This window comes from Lepisma saccharinum, chromosome 6 (genome assembly GCF_977018435.1).
Source record: "Lepisma saccharinum chromosome 6, izLepSacc3.1, whole genome shotgun sequence".
NCBI lineage: Eukaryota > Metazoa > Arthropoda > Insecta > Zygentoma > Lepismatidae > Lepisma > Lepisma saccharinum.
Genome location: NC_139234.1, coordinates 95,297,018 through 95,313,623, shown reverse-complemented (window position 1 = coordinate 95,313,623; position 16,606 = coordinate 95,297,018).

The window sequence follows — 16,606 nt, the reverse complement described above, 5'->3', positions numbered from 1 at the left end:
AGGAGATTGGAAATATAGATTTTGATTATTGAAACATTTTAAAACCATCGAATTCCACACATTTTACGATTGGATTATACAAAATTTAAAACTCTCATATCTCCGTTACTATAGAAGATACAGAAGTCATTTTACACTAAATGGAATCAGGTCGACATAACCTACCTAACTTAACCCAACTTAACCTAACCTAACCTAATAACGATTAAATTAACAATCTATTTGGGCGCGATTGTAGTCGTTGTCGAGGAGATTTGAAATATAGATTTTGTATGTTGAAAAATTTTAAAACAATCGAACTCCACACATTTTTCGATAGGATTATATAAAATTTCAAACTTTCATATCTCCGTTACTATTGAAGATACAGAAGTGATTTTACATTCAATGGAATCAGAACGACGCTCTCTATTGGCTCATACCTAACCTAATAACGATAAAATTAACAATCCATTTGGGCGCGATTGTAGTCGTTGTCGAGGAGATTGGAATTATAGATTTTGATTGTTGAAACATTTTAAAAATATCGAATTCCACACAATTTACGATAGGATTATATAAAATTTAAAACTCTCATATCTCCGTTACTATTGAAGATACAGAAGTGACTTACATTCAATGGAATCAGGTTGACGCTCTCTATTGGCTCAATGGGAAAAATGAATTCCATGCGTAATATTCATGATTAGTTTCCATGGAAATTTCATAACAATAAAATAAACAATCTATTTGAGTGCGATTGTAAACGTTGTCTAGGAGATTTAAAATATAGATTTTGATTGTTGAAACATTAGAAAACAATCGAATTCCACACATTTTACGATAGGATTATATAAAATTTCAAACTCTCATATCTCCGCTACTACTGAAGATACAGAAGTGATTTTACATTCAATGGAATCAGGTCTACGCTCTCTATTGGCTCAATTTGAAAATGTATTACATGTGTATTATTCATGATTAGTTACCATGGAACTCTCATAACAATAAAATAAACAATCTATTTGGCCGCGATTGTAGTCGTTGTCGAGGAGATTGGAAATATAGATTTTGATTGTTGAAACATTAGAAAACAATCGAATTCCACACATTTTACGATAGGATTATATAAACTTTCAAACTCTCATATCTCCGTTGCTATTGAAGATACAGAAATGATTTTACACTAAATTGGATCAGGTAGACATAACCTAACCTAACCTAACCACACTTAACCCAACTTAACCTAACCTAACCTAATAACGATAAAATTAACAATCCATTTGGGCGCGATTGTAGTCGTTGTCGAGGAGATTGGAAATATAGATTTTGATTGTTGAAACATTAGAAAACAATCGAATTCCACACATTTTACGATAGGATTATATAAAATTTCAAACTCTCATATCTCCGCTACTACTGAAGATACAGAAGTGATTTTACATTCAATGGAATCAGGTATACGCTCTCTATTGGCTCAATGGGAAAAATGTATTCCATGTGTATTATTCATGATTAGTTACCATGGAACTCTCATAACAATAAAATAAACAATCTAGTTGAGTGCGATTGTAATCGTTGTCTAGGAGATTTAAAATATAGATTTTTGATTGTTGAAACATTTTAAAACGATCGAATTCCACACATTTTTCGATAGAATTATATAAAATTTCAAACTCTCATATCTCCGTTACTATAGAAGATACAGAAGTCATTTTACACTAAATGGAATCAGGTCGACATAACCTACCTAACTTAAACCAACTTAACCTAACCTAACCTAATAACGATAAAATTAACAATCTATTTGGGCGCGATTGTAGTCGTTGTCGAGGAGATTTGAAATATAGATTTTGATTGTTGAAAAATTTTAAAACAATCGAATTCCACACATTTTTCGATAGGATTATATAAAATTTCAAACTTTTATATCTCCGTTACTATTGAAGATACAGAAGTGATTTTACATTCAATGGAATCAGGTCGACGCTCTCTATTGGCTCATTGGGAAAAATGTAATCCATGTGTTATATTAATGCTAAGTTACCATGGAAACTCTCATAACAATAAAATAAACAATCTATTTGGGCGCGATTGTAGTCGTTGTCGAGGAGATTGGAAATATAGATTTTGATTGTTGAAACATTAGAAAACAATCGAATTCCACACATTTTACGATAGGATTATATAAAATTTCAAACTCTCATATCTCCGTTGCTATTGAAGATACAGAAATGATTTTACACTAAATTGGATCAGGTAGACATAACCTAACCTAACCTAACCACACTTAACCCAACTTAACCTAACCTAACCTAATAACGATAAAATTAACAATCCATTTGGGCGCGATTGTAGTCGTTGTCGAGGAGATTGGAATTATAGATTTTGATTGTTGAAACATTTTAAAAATATCGAATTCCACACAATTTACGATAGGATTATATAAAATTTAAAACTCTCATATCTCCGTTACTATTGAAGATACAGAAGTGACTTACATTCAATGGAATCAGGTTGACGCTCTCTATTGGCTCAATGGGAAAAATGAATTCCATGCGTAATATTCATGATTAGTTTCCATGGAAATTTCATAACAATAAAATAAACAATCTATTTGAGTGCGATTGTAATCGTTGTCTAGGAAATTTAAAATATAGATTTTTGATTGTTGAAACATTTTAAAACAATCGAATTCCACACATTTTACGATTGGATTATATAAAATTTAAAACTCTCATATCACCGTTACTATTGAAGATACAGAAGTGATTTTACATTCAGTTGAATCAGGTCGACGCTCTCTATTGGCTCATTGGAAAAATGTAATCCATGTGTTATATTCATGCTAAGTTACCATGGAAACTCTCATAACAATAAAATAAACAATCTATTTGGGCGCGATTGTAGTCGCTGTAGAGGAGATTGGAAATATAGATTTTTGATTCTTGAAAAATATCGAATTAAAGACATTTTACGATAGGATTATATAAAATTTAAAAATCTCATATCTCCGTTACTATTGAAGATACAGAAGTCATTTTACACTAAATGGAATCAAGTCGACCTAACCTAACCTAACTTAACCCAACTTAACCTAACCTAACCTATTAACGATAAAATTAACAATCTATATGGGCGCGATTGTAGTCGTTGTTGAGGAGATTGGAAATATAGATTTTGATTATTGAAACATTTTAAAACCATCGAATTCCACACATTTTACGATTGGATTATACAAAATTTAAAACTCTCATATCTCCGTTACTATAGAAGATACAGAAGTCATTTTACACTAAATGGAATCAGGTCGACATAACCTACCTAACTTAACCCAACTTAACCTAACCTAACCTAATAACGATTAAATTAACAATCTATTTGGGCGCGATTGTAGTCGTTGTCGAGGAGATTTGAAATATAGATTTTGTATGTTGAAAAATTTTAAAACAATCGAACTCCACACATTTTTCGATAGGATTATATAAAATTTCAAACTTTCATATCTCCGTTACTATTGAAGATACAGAAGTGATTTTACATTCAATGGAATCAGAACGACGCTCTCTATTGGCTCATACCTAACCTAATAACGATAAAATTAAGAATCCATTTGGGCGCGATTGTAGTCGTTGTCGAGGAGATTGGAATTATAGATTTTGATTGTTGAAACATTTTAAAAATATCGAATTCCACACAATTTACGATAGGATTATATAAAATTTAAAACTCTCATATCTCCGTTACTATTGAAGATACAGAAGTGACTTACATTCAATGGAATCAGGTTGACGCTCTCTATTGGCTCAATGGGAAAAATGAATTCCATGCGTAATATTCATGATTAGTTTCCATGGAAATTTCATAACAATAAAATAAACAATCTATTTGAGTGCGATTGTAAACGTTGTCTAGGAGATTTAAAATATAGATTTTGATTGTTGAAACATTAGAAAACAATCGAATTCCACACATTTTACGATAGGATTATATAAAATTTCAAACTCTCATATCTCCGCTACTACTGAAGATACAGAAGTGATTTTACATTCAATGGAATCAGGTCTACGCTCTCTATTGGCTCAATTTGAAAATGTATTACATGTGTATTATTCATGATTAGTTACCATGGAACTCTCATAACAATAAAATAAACAATCTATTTGGCCGCGATTGTAGTCGTTGTCGAGGAGATTGGCAATATAGATTTTGATTGTTGAAACATTAGAAAACAATCGAATTCCACACATTTTACGATAGGATTATATAAACTTTCAAACTCTCATATCTCCGTTGCTATTGAAGATACAGAAATGATTTTACACTAAATTGGATCAGGTAGACATAACCTAACCTAACCTAACCACACTTAACCCAACTTAACCTAACCTAACCTAATAACGATAAAATTAACAATCCATTTGGGCGCGATTGTAGTCGTTGTCGAGGAGATTGGAAATATAGATTTTGATTGTTGAAACATTAGAAAACAATCGAATTCCACACATTTTACGATAGGATTATATAAAATTTCAAACTCTCATATCTCCGCTACTACTGAAGATACAGAAGTGATTTTACATTCAATGGAATCAGGTATACGCTCTCTATTGGCTCAATGGGAAAAATGTATTCCATGTGTATTATTCATGATTAGTTACCATGGAACTCTCATAACAATAAAATAAACAATCTAGTTGAGTGCGATTGTAATCGTTGTCTAGGAGATTTAAAATATAGATTTTTGATTGTTGAAACATTTTAAAACGATCGAATTCCACACATTTTTCGATAGAATTATATAAAATTTCAAACTCTCATATCTCCGTTACTATAGAAGATACAGAAGTCATTTTACACTAAATGGAATCAGGTCGACATAACCTACCTAACTTAAACCAACTTAACCTAACCTAACCTAATAACGATAAAATTAACAATCTATTTGGGCGCGATTGTAGTCGTTGTCGAGGAGATTTGAAATATAGATTTTGATTGTTGAAAAATTTTAAAACATTCGAATTCCACACATTTTTCGATAGGATTATATAAAATTTCAAACTTTTATATCTCCGTTACTATTGAAGATACAGAAGTGATTTTACATTCAATGGAATCAGGTCGACGCTCTCTATTGGCTCATTGGGAAAAATGTAATCCATGTGTTATATTAATGCTAAGTTACCATGGAAACTCTCATAACAATAAAATAAACAATCTATTTGGGCGCGATTGTAGTCGTTGTCGAGGAGATTGGAAATATAGATTTTGATTGTTGAAACATTAGAAAACAATCGAATTCCACACATTTTACGATAGGATTATATAAAATTTCAAACTCTCATATCTCCGTTGCTATTGAAGATACAGAAATGATTTTACACTAAATTGGATCAGGTAGACATAACCTAACCTAACCTAACCACACTTAACCCAACTTAACCTAACCTAACCTAATAACGATAAAATTAACAATCCATTTGGGCGCGATTGTAGTCGTTGTCGAGGAGATTGGAATTATAGATTTTGATTGTTGAAACATTTTAAAAATATCGAATTCCACACAATTTACGATAGGATTATATAAAATTTAAAACTCTCATATCTCCGTTACTATTGAAGATACAGAAGTGACTTACATTCAATGGAATCAGGTTGACGCTCTCTATTGGCTCAATGGGAAAAATGAATTCCATGCGTAATATTCATGATTAGTTTCCATGGAAATTTCATAACAATAAAATAAACAATCTATTTGAGTGCGATTGTAATCGTTGTCTAGGAAATTTAAAATATAGATTTTTGATTGTTGAAACATTTTAAAACAATCGAATTCCACACATTTTACGATTGGATTATATAAAATTTAAAACTCTCATATCACCGTTACTATTGAAGATACAGAAGTGATTTTACATTCAGTTGAATCAGGTCGACGCTCTCTATTGGCTCATTGGAAAAATGTAATCCATGTGTTATATTCATGCTAAGTTACCATGGAAACTCTCATAACAATAAAATAAACAATCTATTTGGGCGCGATTGTAGTCGCTGTAGAGGAGATTGGAAATATAGATTTTTGATTCTTGAAAAATATCGAATTAAAGACATTTTACGATAGGATTATATAAAATTTAAAAATCTCATATCTCCGTTACTATTGAAGATACAGAAGTCATTTTACACTAAATGGAATCAAGTCGACCTAACCTAACCTAACTTAACCCAACTTAACCTAACCTAACCTATTAACGATAAAATTAACAATCTATATGGGCGCGATTGTAGTCGTTGTTGAGGAGATTGGAAATATAGATTTTGATTATTGAAACATTTTAAAACCATCGAATTCCACACATTTTACGATTGGATTATACAAAATTTAAAACTCTCATATCTCCGTTACTATAGAAGATACAGAAGTCATTTTACACTAAATGGAATCAGGTCGACATAACCTACCTAACTTAACCCAACTTAACCTAACCTAACCTAATAACGATTAAATTAACAATCTATTTGGGCGCGATTGTAGTCGTTGTCGAGGAGATTTGAAATATAGATTTTGTATGTTGAAAAATTTTAAAACAATCGAACTCCACACATTTTTCGATAGGATTATATAAAATTTCAAACTTTCATATCTCCGTTACTATTGAAGATACAGAAGTGATTTTACATTCAATGGAATCAGAACGACGCTCTCTATTGGCTCATACCTAACCTAATAACGATAAAATTAACAATCCATTTGGGCGCGATTGTAGTCGTTGTCGAGGAGATTGGAATTATAGATTTTGATTGTTGAAACATTTTAAAAATATCGAATTCCACACAATTTACGATAGGATTATATAAAATTTAAAACTCTCATATCTCCGTTACTATTGAAGATACAGAAGTGACTTACATTCAATGGAATCAGGTTGACGCTCTCTATTGGCTCAATGGGAAAAATGAATTCCATGCGTAATATTCATGATTAGTTTCCATGGAAATTTCATAACAATAAAATAAACAATCTATTTGAGTGCGATTGTAAACGTTGTCTAGGAGATTTAAAATATAGATTTTGATTGTTGAAACATTAGAAAACAATCGAATTCCACACATTTTACGATAGGATTATATAAAATTTCAAACTCTCATATCTCCGCTACTACTGAAGATACAGAAGTGATTTTACATTCAATGGAATCAGGTCTACGCTCTCTATTGGCTCAATTTGAAAATGTATTACATGTGTATTATTCATGATTAGTTACCATGGAACTCTCATAACAATAAAATAAACAATCTATTTGGCCGCGATTGTAGTCGTTGTCGAGGAGATTGGAAATATAGATTTTGATTGTTGAAACATTAGAAAACAATCGAATTCCACACATTTTACGATAGGATTATATAAACTTTCAAACTCTCATATCTCCGTTGCTATTGAAGATACAGAAATGATTTTACACTAAATTGGATCAGGTAGACATAACCTAACCTAACCTAACCACACTTAACCCAACTTAACCTAACCTAACCTAATAACGATAAAATTAACAATCCATTTGGGCGCGATTGTAGTCGTTGTCGAGGAGATTGGAAATATAGATTTTGATTGTTGAAACATTAGAAAACAATCGAATTCCACACATTTTACGATAGGATTATATAAAATTTCAAACTCTCATATCTCCGCTACTACTGAAGATACAGAAGTGATTTTACATTCAATGGAATCAGGTATACGCTCTCTATTGGCTCAATGGGAAAAATGTATTCCATGTGTATTATTCATGATTAGTTACCATGGAACTCTCATAACAATAAAATAAACAATCTAGTTGAGTGCGATTGTAATCGTTGTCTAGGAGATTTAAAATATAGATTTTTGATTGTTGAAACATTTTAAAACGATCGAATTCCACACATTTTTCGATAGAATTATATAAAATTTCAAACTCTCATATCTCCGTTACTATAGAAGATACAGAAGTCATTTTACACTAAATGGAATCAGGTCGACATAACCTACCTAACTTAAACCAACTTAACCTAACCTAACCTAATAACGATAAAATTAACAATCTATTTGGGCGCGATTGTAGTCGTTGTCGAGGAGATTTGAAATATAGATTTTGATTGTTGAAAAATTTTAAAACAATCGAATTCCACACATTTTTCGATAGGATTATATAAAATTTCAAACTTTTATATCTCCGTTACTATTGAAGATACAGAAGTGATTTTACATTCAATGGAATCAGGTCGACGCTCTCTATTGGCTCATTGGGAAAAATGTAATCCATGTGTTATATTAATGCTAAGTTACCATGGAAACTCTCATAACAATAAAATAAACAATCTATTTGGGCGCGATTGTAGTCGTTGTCGAGGAGATTGGAAATATAGATTTTGATTGTTGAAACATTAGAAAACAATCGAATTCCACACATTTTACGATAGGATTATATAAAATTTCAAACTCTCATATCTCCGTTGCTATTGAAGATACAGAAATGATTTTACACTAAATTGGATCAGGTAGACATAACCTAACCTAACCTAACCACACTTAACCCAACTTAACCTAACCTAACCTAATAACGATAAAATTAACAATCCATTTGGGCGCGATTGTAGTCGTTGTCGAGGAGATTGGAATTATAGATTTTGATTGTTGAAACATTTTAAAAATATCGAATTCCACACAATTTACGATAGGATTATATAAAATTTAAAACTCTCATATCTCCGTTACTATTGAAGATACAGAAGTGACTTACATTCAATGGAATCAGGTTGACGCTCTCTATTGGCTCAATGGGAAAAATGAATTCCATGCGTAATATTCATGATTAGTTTCCATGGAAATTTCATAACAATAAAATAAACAATCTATTTGAGTGCGATTGTAATCGTTGTCTAGGAAATTTAAAATATAGATTTTTGATTGTTGAAACATTTTAAAACAATCGAATTCCACACATTTTACGATTGGATTATATAAAATTTAAAACTCTCATATCACCGTTACTATTGAAGATACAGAAGTGATTTTACATTCAGTTGAATCAGGTCGACGCTCTCTATTGGCTCATTGGAAAAATGTAATCCATGTGTTATATTCATGCTAAGTTACCATGGAAACTCTCATAACAATAAAATAAACAATCTATTTGGGCGCGATTGTAGTCGCTGTAGAGGAGATTGGAAATATAGATTTTTGATTCTTGAAAAATATCGAATTAAAGACATTTTACGATAGGATTATATAAAATTTAAAAATCTCATATCTCCGTTACTATTGAAGATACAGAAGTCATTTTACACTAAATGGAATCAAGTCGACCTAACCTAACCTAACTTAACCCAACTTAACCTAACCTAACCTATTAACGATAAAATTAACAATCTATATGGGCGCGATTGTAGTCGTTGTTGAGGAGATTGGAAATATAGATTTTGATTATTGAAACATTTTAAAACCATCGAATTCCACACATTTTACGATTGGATTATACAAAATTTAAAACTCTCATATCTCCGTTACTATAGAAGATACAGAAGTCATTTTACACTAAATGGAATCAGGTCGACATAACCTACCTAACTTAACCCAACTTAACCTAACCTAACCTAATAACGATTAAATTAACAATCTATTTGGGCGCGATTGTAGTCGTTGTCGAGGAGATTTGAAATATAGATTTTGTATGTTGAAAAATTTTAAAACAATCGAACTCCACACATTTTTCGATAGGATTATATAAAATTTCAAACTTTCATATCTCCGTTACTATTGAAGATACAGAAGTGATTTTACATTCAATGGAATCAGAACGACGCTCTCTATTGGCTCATACCTAACCTAATAACGATAAAATTAACAATCTATTTGGGCGCGATTGTAGTCGTTGTCGAGGAGATTTGAAATATAGATTTTGTATGTTGAAAAATTTTAAAACAATCGAACTCCACACATTTTTCGATAGGATTATATAAAATTTCAAACTCTCATATCTCCGTTACTATTGAAGATACAGAAGTGACTTACATTCAATGGAATCAGGTTGACGCTCTCTATTGGCTCAATGGGAAAAATGAATTCCATGCGTAATATTCATGATTAGTTTCCATGGAAATTTCATAACAATAAAATAAACAATCTATTTGAGTGCGATTGTAAACGTTGTCTAGGAGATTTAAAATATAGATTTTGATTGTTGAAACATTAGAAAACAATCGAATTCCACACATTTTACGATAGGATTATATAAAATTTCAAACTCTCATATCTCCGCTACTACTGAAGATACAGAAGTGATTTTACATTCAATGGAATCAGGTCTACGCTCTCTATTGGCTCAATTTGAAAATGTATTACATGTGTATTATTCATGATTAGTTACCATGGAACTCTCATAACAATAAAATAAACAATCTATTTGGCCGCGATTGTAGTCGTTGTCGAGGAGATTGGAAATATAGATTTTGATTGTTGAAACATTAGAAAACAATCGAATTCCACACATTTTACGATAGGATTATATAAACTTTCAAACTCTCATATCTCCGTTGCTATTGAAGATACAGAAATGATTTTACACTAAATTGGATCAGGTAGACATAACCTAACCTAACCTAACCACACTTAACCCAACTTAACCTAACCTAACCTAATAACGATAAAATTAACAATCCATTTGGGCGCGATTGTAGTCGTTGTCGAGGAGATTGGAAATATAGATTTTGATTGTTGAAACATTAGAAAACAATCGAATTCCACACATTTTACGATAGGATTATATAAAATTTCAAACTCTCATATCTCCGCTACTACTGAAGATACAGAAGTGATTTTACATTCAATGGAATCAGGTATACGCTCTCTATTGGCTCAATGGGAAAAATGTATTCCATGTGTATTATTCATGATTAGTTACCATGGAACTCTCATAACAATAAAATAAACAATCTAGTTGAGTGCGATTGTAATCGTTGTCTAGGAGATTTAAAATATAGATTTTTGATTGTTGAAACATTTTAAAACGATCGAATTCCACACATTTTTCGATAGAATTATATAAAATTTCAAACTCTCATATCTCCGTTACTATAGAAGATACAGAAGTCATTTTACACTAAATGGAATCAGGTCGACATAACCTACCTAACTTAAACCAACTTAACCTAACCTAACCTAATAACGATAAAATTAACAATCTATTTGGGCGCGATTGTAGTCGTTGTCGAGGAGATTTGAAATATAGATTTTGATTGTTGAAAAATTTTAAAACAATCGAATTCCACACATTTTTCGATAGGATTATATAAAATTTCAAACTTTTATATCTCCGTTACTATTGAAGATACAGAAGTGATTTTACATTCAATGGAATCAGGTCGACGCTCTCTATTGGCTCATTGGGAAAAATGTAATCCATGTGTTATATTAATGCTAAGTTACCATGGAAACTCTCATAACAATAAAATAAACAATCTATTTGGGCGCGATTGTAGTCGTTGTCGAGGAGATTGGAAATATAGATTTTGATTGTTGAAACATTAGAAAACAATCGAATTCCACACATTTTACGATAGGATTATATAAAATTTCAAACTCTCATATCTCCGTTGCTATTGAAGATACAGAAATGATTTTACACTAAATTGGATCAGGTAGACATAACCTAACCTAACCTAACCACACTTAACCCAACTTAACCTAACCTAACCTAATAACGATAAAATTAACAATCCATTTGGGCGCGATTGTAGTCGTTGTCGAGGAGATTGGAATTATAGATTTTGATTGTTGAAACATTTTAAAAATATCGAATTCCACACAATTTACGATAGGATTATATAAAATTTAAAACTCTCATATCTCCGTTACTATTGAAGATACAGAAGTGACTTACATTCAATGGAATCAGGTTGACGCTCTCTATTGGCTCAATGGGAAAAATGAATTCCATGCGTAATATTCATGATTAGTTTCCATGGAAATTTCATAACAATAAAATAAACAATCTATTTGAGTGCGATTGTAATCGTTGTCTAGGAAATTTAAAATATAGATTTTTGATTGTTGAAACATTTTAAAACAATCGAATTCCACACATTTTACGATTGGATTATATAAAATTTAAAACTCTCATATCACCGTTACTATTGAAGATACAGAAGTGATTTTACATTCAGTTGAATCAGGTCGACGCTCTCTATTGGCTCATTGGAAAAATGTAATCCATGTGTTATATTCATGCTAAGTTACCAGGGAAACTCTCATAACAATAAAATAAACAATCTATTTGGGCGCGATTGTAGTCGCTGTAGAGGAGATTGGAAATATAGATTTTTGATTCTTGAAAAATATCGAATTAAAGACATTTTACGATAGGATTATATAAAATTTAAAAATCTCATATCTCCGTTACTATTGAAGATACAGAAGTCATTTTACACTAAATGGAATCAAGTCGACCTAACCTAACCTAACTTAACCCAACTTAACCTAACCTAACCTATTAACGATAAAATTAACAATCTATATGGGCGCGATTGTAGTCGTTGTTGAGGAGATTGGAAATATAGATTTTGATTATTGAAACATTTTAAAACCATCGAATTCCACACATTTTACGATTGGATTATACAAAATTTAAAACTCTCATATCTCCGTTACTATAGAAGATACAGAAGTCATTTTACACTAAATGGAATCAGGTCGACATAACCTACCTAACTTAACCCAACTTAACCTAACCTAACCTAATAACGATTAAATTAACAATCTATTTGGGCGCGATTGTAGTCGTTGTCGAGGAGATTTGAAATATAGATTTTGTATGTTGAAAAATTTTAAAACAATCGAACTCCACACATTTTTCGATAGGATTATATAAAATTTCAAACTTTCATATCTCCGTTACTATTGAAGATACAGAAGTGATTTTACATTCAATGGAATCAGAACGATTCTCTCTATTGGCTCATACCTAACCTAATAACGATAAAATTAACAATCCATTTGCGCGCGATTGTAGTCGTTGTCGAGGAGATTGGAATTATAGATTTTGATTGTTGAAACATTTTAAAAATATCGAATTCCACACAATTTACGATAGGATTATATAAAATTTAAAACTCTCATATCTCCGTTACTATTGAAGATACAGAAGTGACTTACATTCAATGGAATCAGGTTGACGCTCTCTATTGGCTCAATGGGAAAAATGAATTCCATGCGTAATATTCATGATTAGTTTCCATGGAAATTTCATAACAATAAAATAAACAATCTATTTGAGTGCGATTGTAAACGTTGTCTAGGAGATTTAAAATATAGATTTTGATTGTTGAAACTTTAGAAAACAATCGAATTCCACACATTTTACGATAGGATTATATAAAATTTCAAACTCTCATATCTCCGCTACTACTGAAGATACAGAAGTGATTTTACATTCAATGGAATCAGGTCTACGCTCTCTATTGGCTCAATTTGAAAATGTATTACATGTGTATTATTCATGATTAGTTACCATGGAACTCTCATAACAATAAAATAAACAATCTAGTTGAGTGCGATTGTAATCGTTGTCTAGGAAATTTAAAATATAGATTTTTGATTGTTGAAACATTTTAAAACAATCGAATTCCACACATTTTACGATTGGATTATATAAAATTTAAAACTCTCATATCTCCGTTACTATTGAAGATACAGAAGTGATTTTACATTCAGTTGAATCAGGTCGACGCTCTCTATTGGCTCATTGGAAAAATGTAATCCATGTGTTATATTCATGCTAAGTTACCATGGAAACTCTCATAACAATAAAATAAACAATCTATTTGGGCGCGATTGTAGTCGCTGTAGAGGAGATTGGAAATATAGATTTTTGATTCTTGAAAAATATCGAATTAAAGACATTTTACGATAGGATTATATAAAATTTAAAAATCTCATATCTCCGTTACTATTGAAGATACAGAAGTCATTTTACACTAAATGGAATCAAGTCGACCTAACCTAACCTAACTTAACCCAACTTAACCTAACCTAACCTATTAACGATAAAATTAACAATCTATATGGGCGCGATTGTAGTCGTTGTTGAGGAGATTGGAAATATAGATTTTGATTATTGAAACATTTTAAAACCATCGAATTCCACACATTTTACGATTGGATTATACAAAATTTAAAACTCTCATATCTCCGTTACTATAGAAGATACAGAAGTCATTTTACACTAAATGGAATCAGGTCGACATAACCTACCTAACTTAACCCAACTTAACCTAACCTAACCTAATAACGATTAAATTAACAATCTATTTGGGCGCGATTGTAGTCGTTGTCGAGGAGATTTGAAATATAGATTTTGATTGTTGAAAAATTTTAAAACACTCGAATTCCACACATTTTTCGATAGGATTATATAAAATTTCAAACTTTCATATCTCCGTTACTATTGAAGATACAGAAGTGATTTTACATTCAATGAAATCAGAACGACGCTCTCTATTGGCTCATTGAGAAAAATGTAATCCATGTGTTATATTCATGCTAAGTTACCATGGAAACTCTCATAACAATAAAATAAACAATCTATTTGGCCGCGATTGTAGTCGTTGTCGAGGAGATTGGAAATATAGATTTTGATTGTTGAAACATTAGAAAACAATCGAATTCCACACATTTTACGATAGGATTATATAAACTTTCAAACTCTCATATCTCCGTTGCTATTGAAGATACAGAAATGATTTTACACTAAATTGGATCAGGTAGACATAACCTAACCTAACCTAACCACACTTAACCCAACTTAACCTAACCTAACCTAATAACGATAAAATTAACAATCCATTTGGGCGCGATTGTAGTCGTTGTCGAGGAGATTGGAAATATAGATTTTGATTGTTGAAACATTAGAAAACAATCGAATTCCACACATTTTACGATAGGATTATATAAAATTTCAAACTCTCATATCTCCGCTACTACTGAAGATACAGAAGTGATTTTACATTCAATGGAATCAGGTATACGCTCTCTATTGGCTCAATGGGAAAAATGTATTCCATGTGTACTATTCATGATTAGTTACCATGGAACTCTCATAACAATAAAATAAACAATCTAGTTGAGTGCGATTGTAATCGTTGTCTAGGAGATTTAAAATATAGATTTTTGATTGTTGAAACATTTTAAAACGATCGAATTCCACACATTTTTCGATAGAATTATATAAAATTTCAAACTCTCATATCTCCGTTACACTGAAGATATAGAAGTCATTTTACACTAAATGGAATCAGGTCGACCTAACCTAACCTAACCACACTTAACCCAACTTAACCTAACCTAATAACGATAAAATTAACAATCTATATGGGCGCGATTGTAGTCGTTGTTGAGGAGATTGGAAATATAGATTTTGATTGTTGAAACATTTTAAAACCATCGAATTCCACACATTTAAGATTGGATTATACAAAATTTAAAACTCTCATATCTCCGTTACTATAGAAGATACAGAAGTCATTTTACACTAAATGGAATCAGGTCGACATAACCTACCTAACTTAAACCAACTTAACCTAACCTAACCTAATAACGATAAAATTAACAATCTATTTGGGCGCGATTGTAGTCGTTGTCGAGGAGATTTGAAATATAGATTTTGATTGTTGAAAAATTTTAAAACAATCGAATTCCACACATTTTTCGATAGGATTATATAAAATTTCAAACTTTTATATCTCCGTTACTATTGAAGATACAGAAGTGATTTTACATCAATGGAATCAGGTCGACGCTCTCTATTGGCTCATTGGGAAAAATGTAATCCATGTGTTATATTAATGCTAAGTTACCATGGAAACTCTCATAACAATAAAATAAACAATCTATTTGGGCGCGATTGTAGTCGTTGTCGAGGAGATTGGAAATATAGATTTCGATTGTTGAAACATTAGAAAACAATCGAATTCCACACATTTTACGATAGGATTATATAAAATTTCAAACTCTCATATCTCCGTTGCTATTGAAGATACAGAAATGATTTTACACTAAATTGGATCAGGTAGACATAACCTAACCTAACCTAACCACACTTAACCCAACTTAACCTAACCTAACTTAATAACGATAAAAATAACAATCCATTTGGGCGCGATTGTAGTCGTTGTCGAGGAGATTGGAATTATAGATTTTGATTGTTGAAACATTTTAAAAATATCGAATTCCACACAATTTACGATAGGATTATATAAAATTTAAAACTCTCATATCTCCGTTACTATTGAAGATACAGAAGTGACTTACATTCAATGGAATCAGGTTGACGCTCTCTATTGGCTCAATGGGAAAAATGAATTCCATGCGTAATATTCATGATTAGTTTCCATGGAAATTTCATAACAATAAAATAAACAATCTATTTGAGTGCGATTGTAAACGTTGTCTAGGAGATTTAAAATATAGATTTTGATTGTTGAAACATTAGAAAACAATCGAATTCCACACATTTTACGATAGGATTATATAAAATTTCAAACTCTCATATCTCCGCTACTACTGAAGATACAGAAGTGATTTTACATTCAATGGAAT